This window comes from Monodelphis domestica, chromosome 5 (genome assembly GCF_027887165.1).
Source record: "Monodelphis domestica isolate mMonDom1 chromosome 5, mMonDom1.pri, whole genome shotgun sequence".
NCBI classification, from domain to species: Eukaryota; Metazoa; Chordata; class Mammalia; order Didelphimorphia; family Didelphidae; genus Monodelphis; species Monodelphis domestica.
Window position 1 is genome coordinate 120,393,630 of NC_077231.1, and position 13,352 is coordinate 120,406,981.

General features: G+C 32.2%; 1 protein-coding gene across 7 annotated transcripts in view; it reads left to right on the forward strand.

Moving 5' to 3' along the window:
- The window catches only part of ATF7IP (activating transcription factor 7 interacting protein), a 136,954-nt gene that overhangs the window by 48,764 nt on the left and 74,838 nt on the right, over window positions 1–13,352 (forward strand). The window contains exon 1 of one of the 7 annotated variants that reach the window (XM_056799179.1): window positions 2,296–2,544. The exons of 5 other annotated variants lie outside the window; for them this stretch is intronic. The gene's annotated coding sequence lies outside the window, so the exon portion shown is untranslated. Of the gene's footprint in view, window positions 1–2,295; window positions 2,545–13,352 lie in introns of those variants that run through there. One more of the 7 variants, XM_007503693.3, reaches the window with a different exon arrangement.

Below are 13,352 nucleotides of genomic sequence, written 5' to 3' on the forward strand. Positions count from 1 at the left end.
CAATTTTCTAGGTAATGCTTTAAGATTTCAAACTTGAGAAAGTGTCAATATGCATTATAGAGGTACTTTCTTCATTGGGGAGCTTTTTTTTTTTTTGTAAAAACCCTTACCTTTAATCTTGGAATCAATACTGTTCCAAGGCAGAAGAATGGTAAGGGCTAGGCAATGGGGGTTAAGTGGCTTGCCCAGGGTTACATATCCGGGACGTGTCTGAGGCCAAATTTGAACCCAGGACCTCACATCTCTAGGCCTGGCTTTCAATCCACTGAGCTACACAGCACCCCCCCTCCCCCCAGCTTCTTAATACCATTGAAATTCCAGATCAAGCCCTCTCTCCATTGTCACACTGTTTGAGAAATGATCTCAGAAATCTTCTTAATGACAACCTATTTTGAGATGAACTTTCTGATTATAACTTAACAGGCATCAAAGTTGTAATGTTTATACTTTAAATAGGGATGTATCAAATTATAACCTATTTTTTCATACAGCAGGACTTGTCAATCTAGAATGTTACCCTCTCAGCTTCCAAACAAACCCCAAACAAACTTATAATATCTTATAATTTTAGATAGTAGGGATTTGGCTGGGAGGATTGTAACTTATTTTGTTATTCATACAGCAAAAGAACAAGTATTCATGAAACCCAGCCAAGTTTTTTTTTTCCTAAACAGCTTTTCATCCTATGAAGTCTTTTCCTGCTGATCTTCCTAACTGCTAGTGCCTCAAACTACCTTATATTTAACTACTTTGTTTTTAAACTCTCTTTTAATTCTGCATTTATATATATATATATATACATTTGTGTGTATATATATATATGTATATATGTATGTATGTATGTATATATATTCCTGTTGTCTTCCACCTTGGAATGGACACCCTTCCTTCTGAGTAGGGTTTTTACATTCTTTGTATTTTATTTCTTCTACTCATCTCTCCCTACTGATGTTCTAGCTCCTAATCTGTTCTAGTTCTTAGCTGTTGATAAAGACATAAAAATTCTTCTTTGTGGTCCTCAAAGTATTAAGACCAACCAATTAGCCCTCCCTCAGAAGAGGTGTTATATGTTCATTGGTATAAGAACCTTGTAGTGAGGAAAACTACCAATGGAAATCTGAAATTTCTAGGGATATTGAGAAGTTTAGTGACTTCCCCAGGTTCATAATGTTAGAGATTAAATTTAAAGCCAAATTAAGCTGACTCCCAAGTCAAATGGTAGGGTTACTTACAGTTTCTAAGGATTCATACTTAAGGACTTTTCTTTGTGACCATTATAACTGGATTAAGGAGTTTAATAAATGAATCCAAACAAAATTAGTGGGTAAGCTGTTAAAGTGACATCCTGTTCAACTAGTAGTACTTTGCTCTGTTAACTTGCCTAAATACTATAGCAAAGTATTTGACAAATACAGACATTGATTATGTTTTTATGTTGGAAAAACACAAAAGGAAAGATTTAAGGAACAGAGGAGAAGCAGTCGTGTATATTTGCCCCTTGCTTCAAAGTATGTTGACAGTTCTTGACTGTCATCTTTCCAGAAATGAGTATGACATTTTACTAAATATGCTAATAACCTAATGGGCCTCCAGCAAAGACCATGTTATTCCTTCTTAATTTGAAGTATGGACAACACCCCTCCCCCATTTAAAAAAATATCTGAAATACCAAATTTTAGTAAGCAGAGCCTAAAAGTTAAAAGTGGCTTAATAGTTTTATCTCATGCATAGAAAGCAGTCACCCACTTTTGTGTATGGCAGTCCTCAGCTCTGGTTTTATGAGATACTACTTACTGGTTCTTATTTCAAGATTTCCCAAAACTTTATTTTAGTGCAAATTATACTTAGAAACAGGTCATAGAGAAATTACAAAATCAAATACTGATAGATTGAAAGGTTTACAGATCACTTGTTAAACCATTTAAAAAGAGTTATTTAATTTCAAGCCTGGTCTTAAAATTGTTAGGATAATATTCAAGGGAATTATTCACTCATCACATTCTATAGTAGCATAAAAATAATTGAAAATAGAAACTTTTGTATTAAAAGTAGGATCAGTAAAACATTTATAGTTCTTTAATTTTTTTTTTTCTGGAAGCTTTCCATGTCTTTTAAAGTTTTAGTCTGTTGTAGTCCAAGGTCATCAAATTACAGGTATGTCAAATGGCAAAATGACATTGCATTTGTATTTTGGAATATTTAATAAAATAACCAAGAGATTTCTTATACCATTAATTTATCTTTCTTTGGAAAATCTAATGATAATGTGATACCTTTTCTTGATGCATATAGTTCAACTTTATTTTAATATGGTCTGAATTCTTGGTTTATTACTTGCCCTCATATGCTTCCCTTGTTGCTGGGCAGGCTTTGTGGAAACAGTGTCTTATTGGTTTTTAGGCAGCTACTTCTTAGAGCCAATCAGATAGTGAGTAAATTTCAGTTCTCTACCAGTACTGAAGTAGGAGGCAGTGAATGATTTATTTTTCCTGTTTGGAAGAATATGTAAGCTAAAGAATGTGGCTGTAGCAGGCTCCCTCTGGGGTATGTTTAAAAAATTACAATGTTCATGTGTTTGAAGGGGAAAACCGTGGTTAAAAAAACTGTTAATCTATATATGTTAATGTATAAAATACTGAATATGAACTTTAAAGATAATATATTCCAATGTTAAAAATCTTTTTTTGTATATTCTATAATTTAAATATTGCAGTGGAAATTGATGTTATAAAAGGCAGTTTCCTCCCCCAAACATGGAGACCTATTTTGTAATCAAATCATATTCCTTTATTTTTTGGAAAAGTAATTCAAATCTTTGTGACTTGTTTGTAAGTAGATTACATTTAAAGCAGTTGAATTTATATGAATTTATAACATTATTTTAAAAGCAGAATCATGAGGCATTCTCCAGAGGAATTGGGAATTTTAAACTAATTAGTTCAGTTAAAATGAGTTTGGTACACAGAAAAACACCATAGAGAACCGTAGGAATCTTTTTTTTTTTTTAATTGGGATAAAAATACAGATTAACTTTTGGAGCTTGGATAAATGTTTTACTGATAGCTGGATCATACAAATCCTTTTATTGAATTTAATATTTTTATTTGCTTCATTTATAAATGCTATAATGTTGAACTTAATGTCATTCTCACTTTCATACTGCATATGTTTTCCAGATTAATGTGACCTTATTTTGCAGTTTCCTTTGGTTCTCTAGGTAACAATTCATTCCACATCTAGAATCAACTGGCTATCATTACATTGAGAATAGTTTTCATTAACCACACAGGGCTTATTAAGCAATTTGTATTATTTTTTAAATTAAATTTATTTCAAATAATACAGTAGTGAACTTAACTTTAATAAGTACTCTGTTCTAGAGTACTTATATTATGCAAAGAACCACATCACACCAATTTGAGATCCTGGTTTTGTTTAGCTCTCTCTCGTGACCTTCTCATTGTCTGTCTCATGTTGCCAGGCAGGATTCAGAAAGCTTATTGTTCATTGGCTGATTTAGGAGCAGCTCTTGAACAGCTTCTTAAAATTCTTGAGCTTTTTGAAATGGCTGATTGGAGCCCAGTATTTCACGTTGTTGTTTCCTTGCAGGGTCTTTTTTTGTTTGTTTGTTTGTTTTTTAATGTAACAAAAGAGAAAATATATAGTTTTATCCAGGAAGCAGCCTTTTAAAGGAGAAATTTTACTTTGTTAGAGATAAATTTTTTCCAGAAAACTGCTAACCATATTCAACCTCAGTATGTTAACACAGGTAGAGGGAATTATTATAAATCTTTTAATTGGCTCTATCAACTAATACTTATATATTTCTTTATGTTTATCCCATAAAAGTAAAAATAATTAAAAGCTCAATTTATTAAATTTTGGGGATCTTTATTTCTGGCATTGAAAGCAATTTTCTATTCTGAAATGTAAACATTTTATTCTGGAAAAAAATTTGATTTGTAAAAACTACATGATGCCAATATTGGTAACCAAAAAGTGATTTTTCTTATGTGAAATGTCTGATAATTAAAAACCACCAGCATTTTGATCCTACATGAAAGGCCCTAAAAATAATACTTACTAAAAACATTTTAACATTTTGTTTGTTAATATTTAACCTACGTTGTTTGGTTCAGAGTAAGTGCCACCCTTTTTTTGATATGTAGCCTCTCTAAGAATTCCTTTTATTGATGCAAAACATATTTCCAGAACAAGAGAGCTGATTGGTTTATACAAATATGGCTAAACCGGTCTGAACTGGTTTGCAAGATAACTACTTCCTTGTTGCTTCGATTTTGTTTTTCTTTGCCCTCAGTGCCTGTAAAAGATTTGTTAATGGCTGCAGTATGCTCCCTTGTGGGTATGGATGGTAATTATTCTTTTATTCTCTCTATAGTTCAATATGATGATTGATTAATAAATAGTTTTGTGACAGAACTACTTGTTTAATAACAATCCTTGATTGTGCTTGCTTTATTGTATGTTTTGTGACTATAGTGGTCTACATATTAAGAAAGATTATATTAAAAATACCAAGCCAAAAAAAAAAAAAAACCGAACCCTTAGAGGATCCTGTCTTTTGACATTTCAGTTTTGTTTTGGTAGCATTATTGTATGTATATGCTTAAATTCAGTAAATGTTTTCAAATGTATAAAGATTTATACTTATGTAAAGAATATTTATCAATGTGCATAGCTACCAGAGTATATAATATTCTTGTGATAACTAGACTGAGGATCATATTCCAGAATGCTTTTTATTTTCCATTTGCTTTATTATATAACTTCAAAAGGACCTTTTTGACATTAAAGAATCTAAACAGTTGAGAAAAATTTCTATTTATAAATGAACTTAGGTTTATATTTCATGTTGTAACAAGCATCAATCTGCTTGCCTTGATTGTCAGTGCTCTCTTGATTCAAGTCCCCTTTTGAGGATCAGGAAAAGTAACATACTAAGGGCATGTTGGAATCTGGGCTCAAAACCTAGGTTTTCTGATTTTAAAACCATTGTGCTTTTTACCATACAAAGCTAACTTCCACTTACTAGGTTTTTGAAATCCACAGAAGATTCTGTTCTGGGGGTTCTGGGGGTGGGTGGTGGTTGGGAGGGTGGACAAGACCCTATGATGGGAGGCCAAGTTAATAGCCCTAAATCTATGATCACATGATCTCCAGGCCCCAGATTATAGAAGTAGATCCTTCAGTGTAATGCCAAAGACCATGCAAGGAGGCTTTTTAGTTTTTTTTATTGAAGGCTGTAAGCAATCATGGTTCAGCCATATTTGAAAGTAAAAGGTCTTATAGCTTTTGGGGCACAACTTGAAGGAAGCCAATTACTGCTTAGCAAGCCTCTTAAGTATACTTAAGTATATAGCACAGTGGCTCTTTTTCTCAAGGGAATGTCATTAAAAATTGAATTCTTGTAGAATTCTTGGCTTCCCAAATGATCTATGTTCCAGGTGCTCAAAAGTGGAGAAAGTATTGAGGGCTTGCTCCACGTTATCTTTGTTTTGCTTCTTTGTTTCTTGTCTGTGTCTCTAAAGATAGCTTTTATTACATCTTTTGATATCTCTTTAAGAGTCATTTTAGCTTTTATGTAGAAATGGCCATCCTAAGGACTCTTTAGCTTTTTTTTCTTAGCCTAGGCTACAAGATATTGCATGGGGAAATACTCATATGAAACAGTGAATAATATGAAGTAGAACATTTAAATTTCAATTGTGATAAAGGCAGATTTCTCTTCCTCTTGAATATTCTTTTTTTTCTTAACTCTTTTGATATTTGAAGTTGAAGATAGTATAAATATTGATTTGTATTGAATTGCCAGAGATTTCCTCTTAAATACTTTAATATATTCAATTTAATTCAGCAAGCATATATTAAATCCTTAATCTTGAGAAGAAATTTAAAAAGAAAAGAAACAGGTTTCTAAAAGAACTTATATTTTTCCTGGAGGTAAGGAGTGGGGAATGATGATAAATATAAATGCTTAAGTTTAAAAAATATAAACAAAATTAATTGCCAAGTAATTTGGGATATGGAGAACATTTACTAACTTGAGGGAATCATGAAATGCCACCTGCTGCATTTTAGCTGAACCTTGAAAGGAAGTAGAAATTCTAGGCTTGATAGGCATCCTGTGGAAGCAGAATGTGGAATGTCATTTCAGAGGTGTAAAGTAAGTTGTTCAGTTAGGCTGGAATGTAAAATGCATGAATGCAAATAATTTGTGCTCAACTTAGTTATGTTGGAATCATATTGAGAAAAATTTCAGATACCAAAAAAGAAGAGATTATATTTTATTTTAGGGGCATCTAGCTTCTTGAGCTGGGGTTAGGGTTAGTTACATGGTTAGACCCATGTGATATCAATTCATCAATTATATGGAGGATTGAATGGAGAGTGGAGAGATTTGAAGTAAGGGCTCCATTTAGGCTACTGCTACAATAATAGTCTGGTAGTGAAATGAGGAAAACCTGAATAAGTGTGGTAAACAAATGGTCAAAGAGAAAGAGGGATATATATGACAGATAATCTTAAAATGAGACTTGGTTACTGTTTGGCAGTGATGACAAAGAAGTCACTAAGTGATTAATTGGATAGGAAGGCCTGGGGAAGGGAGATGTACCTGAGGAACTGGAAGGAACCAAAAAGAAGGAAGTTAGGATGTTCAAAAACTGTTAAGATTTCTTATAGGATTTTCTCTTTAGTAGTTATTTATAGTTAGTTTAATGCTCTAATTGGTGTTCTGTTAATTTAGGAATTTTTGTAGATAATCCTTCATTTCTTTAAAAATTTCAGCCATGCTAGCTAAATGTAACATTGTGCATGGTTTTCCTAATACTTTAATTCCTTCCTGTGATTTTACCATGCTCATTTTTATTAGTAATATGATTTTCTTCTACCTTTTTCATCATGTTAACTAAAAGCTTATTAATTTTATTAGTCTGTATAGCAAATCAATTTTTAAATTTTACTAACTCTTTAAATTTCTTTCTGTAATTTGTAAGATGCCTTTTTATTAATTTTTGTGCTATTTAATTTTCTAATTATTTGAGTTACATACATAATTAAGTAATGTTCTTATTTCCTTTTAGTCCTGTTTAATCTGTAACTCAATATTTTTGCATTTTTGTCTCATTATCATTCTTTTTTCTCAGATATGTTCTTTGATTTAATCATTATAGCAAATCATTCTTAAATCCCCATTTAGGTTAAATATAATATTTTAATTTTATTAGGATCTGTAAATTATGTTATTTTTGCCTTTTAAGCATTTACTTAACTATTTCTTTGGGCCCTGGGGCATAGTTTGGTTCTCTGAAAGTACCATATTGTGTTGAGAAATAATTTACAATCTCAAATGCTAACATTTCAGAAGATGCCCTAGATTTTTCAACTCTAAATTTTTCAAGTTTCTGTGTTTTTCTTTTTAATTTAGTTTTCTGTTAGATTTGTCTAGGTCTGAGAAAAGAACATTAAAGACTCCTATAATTATTTTGTTATTAATAAAGTAACCTTTACTTTGTGAATTTAGATGCTGTGTGTATTAGTTGAGGCATTTTTTTTTTAATTTCTATTGGTTCATTGTCTATGATTCCTGACTCTGTCTCTGTCTACTTCCCACCCCAACCCCAGTCTCCCAGTCATGTACTTAAACAAGTACATACATTTACTAACACATGCAAGTATTGCCATAGTAGTCAGGGAGCAAGCAGAGACTGTCTGCTTACTCTCATCTTATCTCATAGAAAGTTCAGGATAAGATCAAAGAATTCCACTACATTGACCATTATGAGAAGAAAGAGAATGTTTATGTCTCTTGCTGCTTTGAATTGTTATTTTTGCTTATCTTAACAGGATTGCAACACTTAACTTTTTTGGATTCATCTGGTGCACATCATTTTATTTTAGACTCTTATTTTCATTCTCTACATGTCTCCTTTTTAGATATATTCTAGTATATGCCACATTCTTGTAGGTTTTGTTTAATCCATTTTGCCTTCATTTTTCATTTTAATGCATTGTTATTCATATATTTAAATTACAATCTTCAGGCTTGTGTTTTCTTCCATTTACTTTTAAAATATTTATTTGACAAAAAAAAATTCTGTACTTAGCACAAAATAAAACAAGCATTTCTATATATAGAGAGAGACAGAAAAATTGCATTTGCATCCATGAATTGATACCTCCTATAGTTTTCATTGCAAGAGAGAAAATTTGTATAATATATTCAAAATCATTTTCAAAACTATTCTGAAAAACTTGCACTGTAAAAAGAGAAGCAAAGTGACAGCTTAAGATTCCTACCAGTATTGTTTTGGAATATTGTGCTTCTTTTTAAAAATAGTCTACTGAAAAAAAAATAAATAAAAAAAAGAATGACTGAACACTAAAAAAAAAAACTGCTCCCAAGGTTGAGATTCTAGGCAATCCCTGAAATAAAAATCTGAATAAAGAAATTATCCTACTTGCCAAATTCTAAAAAAAAAATAAATAAATAAAAATAGTCTACTGAAAAGAGCCTTTGTTATCAATGGATACTTGAATCAAGTCACTACTTCATCAATTCAATTGAATTTAATTATAAAATATCTGGTATATGGGATAATACATCCATTTATTTGAATATCTTAATTTAAATATCTTATATATAATTTTTTCCCCAAAATTTTGTGCAATATCTTGTAAAAGTTAGGCTATTCACTTAAGACTCTCACTTTTGTTTGGTTCTGCCTTCTATTTATGGTGTAGTAATACAAGTACTGGATAAGTTAAGTTTTTTAGAACAGGGAATGAATTTAAGTGTTTAGTATGGTTCTTTAAAAAAAAACTTTTTACATTTTAAAAACACCATATGTATTTTAAGATTAATCCATAAGCACTCATTTTTTAAATTTTTATTTTGCAAACATTCAGAAAGTCTGGCTTTTAATCTCGAAGTCCAATATAGTGTTCAATCCTAGAGTAATTTAGATATTTATTTATGCCTGCCCCACATTCTAGTTTCCTTCTTATTTCCTTTGAATTTATAGTACTTTTGTCCCTCCTTACAAATGTGACTTCTGAGGTCTATCTCCACTTCTTATATCTGGTTTTATTCATACACATGCATGCACACACACATGTATTTTCTTTGTAAATTTTAATTTATATATTTTGGTTTTGTAGCACATTTTTAAAAAACCATTTCCCCCCATAATCTTGTATCATGTCTTATAATAAAGAATTAAAAAGAGGAATAGAGATTAAGCAAACTGAATATATCAACCAAATCTGATAGTTTTCAGCCCTCCATTATTACCTCATAAGGAAATATGGGAAATGAGGTTTTATTCCCACCCACTCTCCCCAGTTTTTTTTTCCCAGTGAAATTTGGTAGATTGAAGTATAGTTACTATTTTTAGTTAAATAAAAGTCCATAATAGGTTTTCTTTTCTGTTCAATTCAACAAATGTTTATTAAGTGTCTACTTTATGTAAAACTATGATAAACACTGATGATTACAATTGAGTTGAGTAAAAGATGTTTTACAAATGCTTTATGTTTCTACAGACATGATTGTATAATTTTGAGGCATATAATAGCACAGTCCTAAAACAGAATAGGTTTTTTACTCTGAGGGTGAATTTATGCTGTTCCTTTATATGAACCTTTTTGGGGTGCAAATCACAGAACATTCATTCCTGTATGATTCTTAGTCTCTCTTTTCTAGATCTCTCTACCTAGTTTTACTGGATGCATTCCTCAGATTTTTAAATATTTCATAATTAGCATAACAAATTTTATGTCTGTTATCTTTTACTGTATGACTAGCCAACTTTTCTTTTCCCATTTTGTTTTTCCTTGATGATCTCCCTGGAAATGACAACTTATTTTACAGCTTATTTGAAATGTACTGATTATTAATAGATTAAAAGTCCCCATTCAGAAATTTATAGGATTTTTAGTGCAAAAATATTCAGTCATTTAAAGCAGTTTTTAAAATTTAAACCTGATTGTAGTTCATATAAATAAACATGATCCTAAACCTTAAAACAAGGATTTTTGTTATATTTAATTGTAATATTTAATTATTTTTCAAGTTGCTTCTGTTATAATTGATAGGATTACTAAAACCTGATATAGAGTAAATTATAAACACTATATATAGCTGTGAAATCTAGTAGAGTGAGAGGTACTATAAGGTTGATACAACTACCAACGGTCATAGTGAGATTTGAGAATCATTTTAAAGATTTTTTCAATAAGCCACATGATTTTATAGAAGGAAGGACCTAGGATGTAATCTTTTAAAGTCCCATAAAAAAAAAATATTTAGCAACTTCTTTGACATTGTCTTTGCTTGAAGAATTCATGACTTAAGTACAAGTTATGGCAAACTATTGAACTTTTGGATAGAAACTTTGCTTTTAAAACTGCAGCTTTTGTGACCCTGAACAACCCAGTGGGATCTATGAGAAAGAAAACTATCCACATTCAGAGGAAAAACTGTGGGAATAAAAACACTAAATAAAAACTGCTTGAATGCATGGATCAAATGGATATGGTTGGAGATATAGACTCTAGATGAATATCCTAGTGCAAACATCAACAACATGGACATAGGTTCTGATCAAGGACATAATGAATTTGTGTAGCAATATGCTATGTATGTGCAGCAGGAAGGGTGAGTGGAGGGGAGGGAGGGAAATAATGTGATTATTGTAATCAAGGACTAATGTTCTAAATTGACTAAATAAACTAATTCAAATGGAAAAAAAAAACCCTGCAGCTTTTAACTCAAATGGCTTTATTTTTGCCTATGTAGCACTAACCAGAGTAACCAATACTTAGTATTGATTCCAATGGAAGGAAAGGGTTTAAAAAAAAAAGAAATCATTTGTCAATCATTTTACATTCTCTGGTCTCCCTAGGTCCATCTATCTGCAACATTCATCCTGGTCATTTTCTGCCCTCCTTTTGCTTCAAACCAAACCTTCAGCAATGCCTGGGAATTGCTAAAGCACTAAGTTATGAACTCCATGGGCTTATGCATCTTCATCTTTACCCTGGCCATTTTCATCCTGCTGCTGACCCACTCTCCAAACCAGACCTTCAGAGATCATTTCTGGCTGGGAAAAGCTAAGATATTCAACTCTGAACTCCCTGTACCCATTCATTTATTCTCATCTTTACCCTGACCATTTTTAGATCTCTTATTATGAATATCTTTTACTTTCCATCTCTTTTAGTAATCAAGTCAACTCTAGCATTAGTTTTGTAAAGAGCTTGTGAGTGGTGTACCCTAGTGTTCCATTCATCATCCCTTTCCTAGACCAAAATACCTTTTACTGGCCTACAGTAAGGGATTGTTGTTCCTCATAATATATACTATACTGTACTGTACTATACTATACTATATTATACTATAATATACTATACAAGCTTTAGGCCTGCTAACTACTCACTTTTATATTTGTATCCCAAGTACTTAATAATACTGTGTTTGGCATGCATTCAGCATTTAATAAATGCTTTTTTATTTATCAAGTACCTACTGTGTATCAGGCAGTGTGTTAGGTTCTGGATATAGAACAAAAGTCATTTTCTGACATTAAGAAGTCTTTATTCTAATAGCAAACATACATGTATCGGCATGCAAACATATAAAACATTAGTAGCTTAGAGGGCAGGAAAGGCCTCATTCTCGGTCTCATTTCCTTCAGGAAATTAATAGTTCTAATAGGAATGGAGACTATTCTGAGCAGGAAGATCATAAGCAACAGGTATTTTTTTAAGCACTTAAAATGTGCCAAGCACTGGCAAAAGAAAGGCAAAAATTAAAACAAAAATAACCCGCATAGTTCCTGCTCTCAAGGAGCATAGTGGGGGAAACAACATGTGTTAATATTCACATAGAAGAAATAGAGTCTATGTGTAGGGAATCTGAAAGGAGAAGGAATGAGGGGACTTGAACAGGCTACCTGCAAGAAGATGGGATTTGAGCTAAGTCTTAGAGGAAGCCAAGTAAACCAAGAGATGGAGGTAAAGGGTAGAACATTCCAGTCATTAGGGACAGCCAATGCAAAGGCATTGAATTAAGAGATGGAGCTCCATGTGTGAGAATTTTAGATTGTGTAGAAAAGATTAAAGTATATGGAAATGTAGGAAAGGACCAAGTTATGAAAATCTTTAAATGCCCAACAGAGGATTTTATATTTCATCTTAGAGGTAATAGCCTTTGGAGTTTATTTGAATAGGGGGTAAAGAAAAGGTATGATTTGGTCAGCCATGAATGATTGGAGTGGTGGGTCAGGGAGACCAAGTAGTTGACTGTAGTATTCCTATATGCCTTTTTCTATTAGTCTGTATACACTTGTGAGTCCAATCCTCTCATTTTCTTTGATATCTATTGCTTATTGTGGTATATGGCATGGGAATTGACATATAATGTGTGGGCAATTTCTTTCCTACTCCATTTTTTCCTCAGTTGTTTTGGTGAGATTGTAGAAACCCACATGCTCTTTTTGGATGCCACTTTCTTAACTCACTTAACTCTCTCATACCCTCCTCTCCTCCCTCTTTAATCAACAATATTGATGAAAAAATGCCACCTGTGCTCTTAAAATGTTCAGATTAATGCCCAGGCATAATGTGTAGTCGTAGGGGTAGAAGTTTCTTCAAGTGCTCTATTATTAAATGAATCACCAGAACTGAGTAAGTAATAGTCATCCATGTGGCCATTCTCAGGAATGACTGCACATTTAGTGAAGCTATCAACTCCTCTTATTTTTTCATATCAGCTTAGCACATAGCTGCTTCATTGTTCCATCAGTAGAATGACCAACCATATACTTCATCTTGTTCTGGCCTTTGGTTTTCCTGACACTAATGTTAAATATCCCAGTCTATTAAGTTTATCTTTATTTAGTACCTGCCCTTGCTTCCATGAAACGTAGCCTTGTTCAGTAATATATCCCTCATCAAAATAATTTCTGCTTGTTATATAATAATTTTGTTTTGGTAACTTTGCTTCTTTGGCCAATTTTCCACAAAGATCGACTATTTAATGATCCAACCAATAATTACAGCAGTTACAGCATGCCTTACAAGCCAAAGTCTCCTCTGTTGAGGAATTTACATTTTAATGAAAATAAAGACAATTGAAGCACATCCCACAGGTGTAAAAGAAAGAAAGGAGAGTTATGGAGGTAAAGAAAAGTTCTAAAAAAAAGTATCCTTAAGAAGATTGAGGAGAATAGCTACATTAGATGTTTCCATCTTTTCTCTGATTTCTTTGAAGTTGGAACTCTTAAGGGGTTACATAGGATTCTTTGCTGATGTTGGTCTCCTTAACCCAT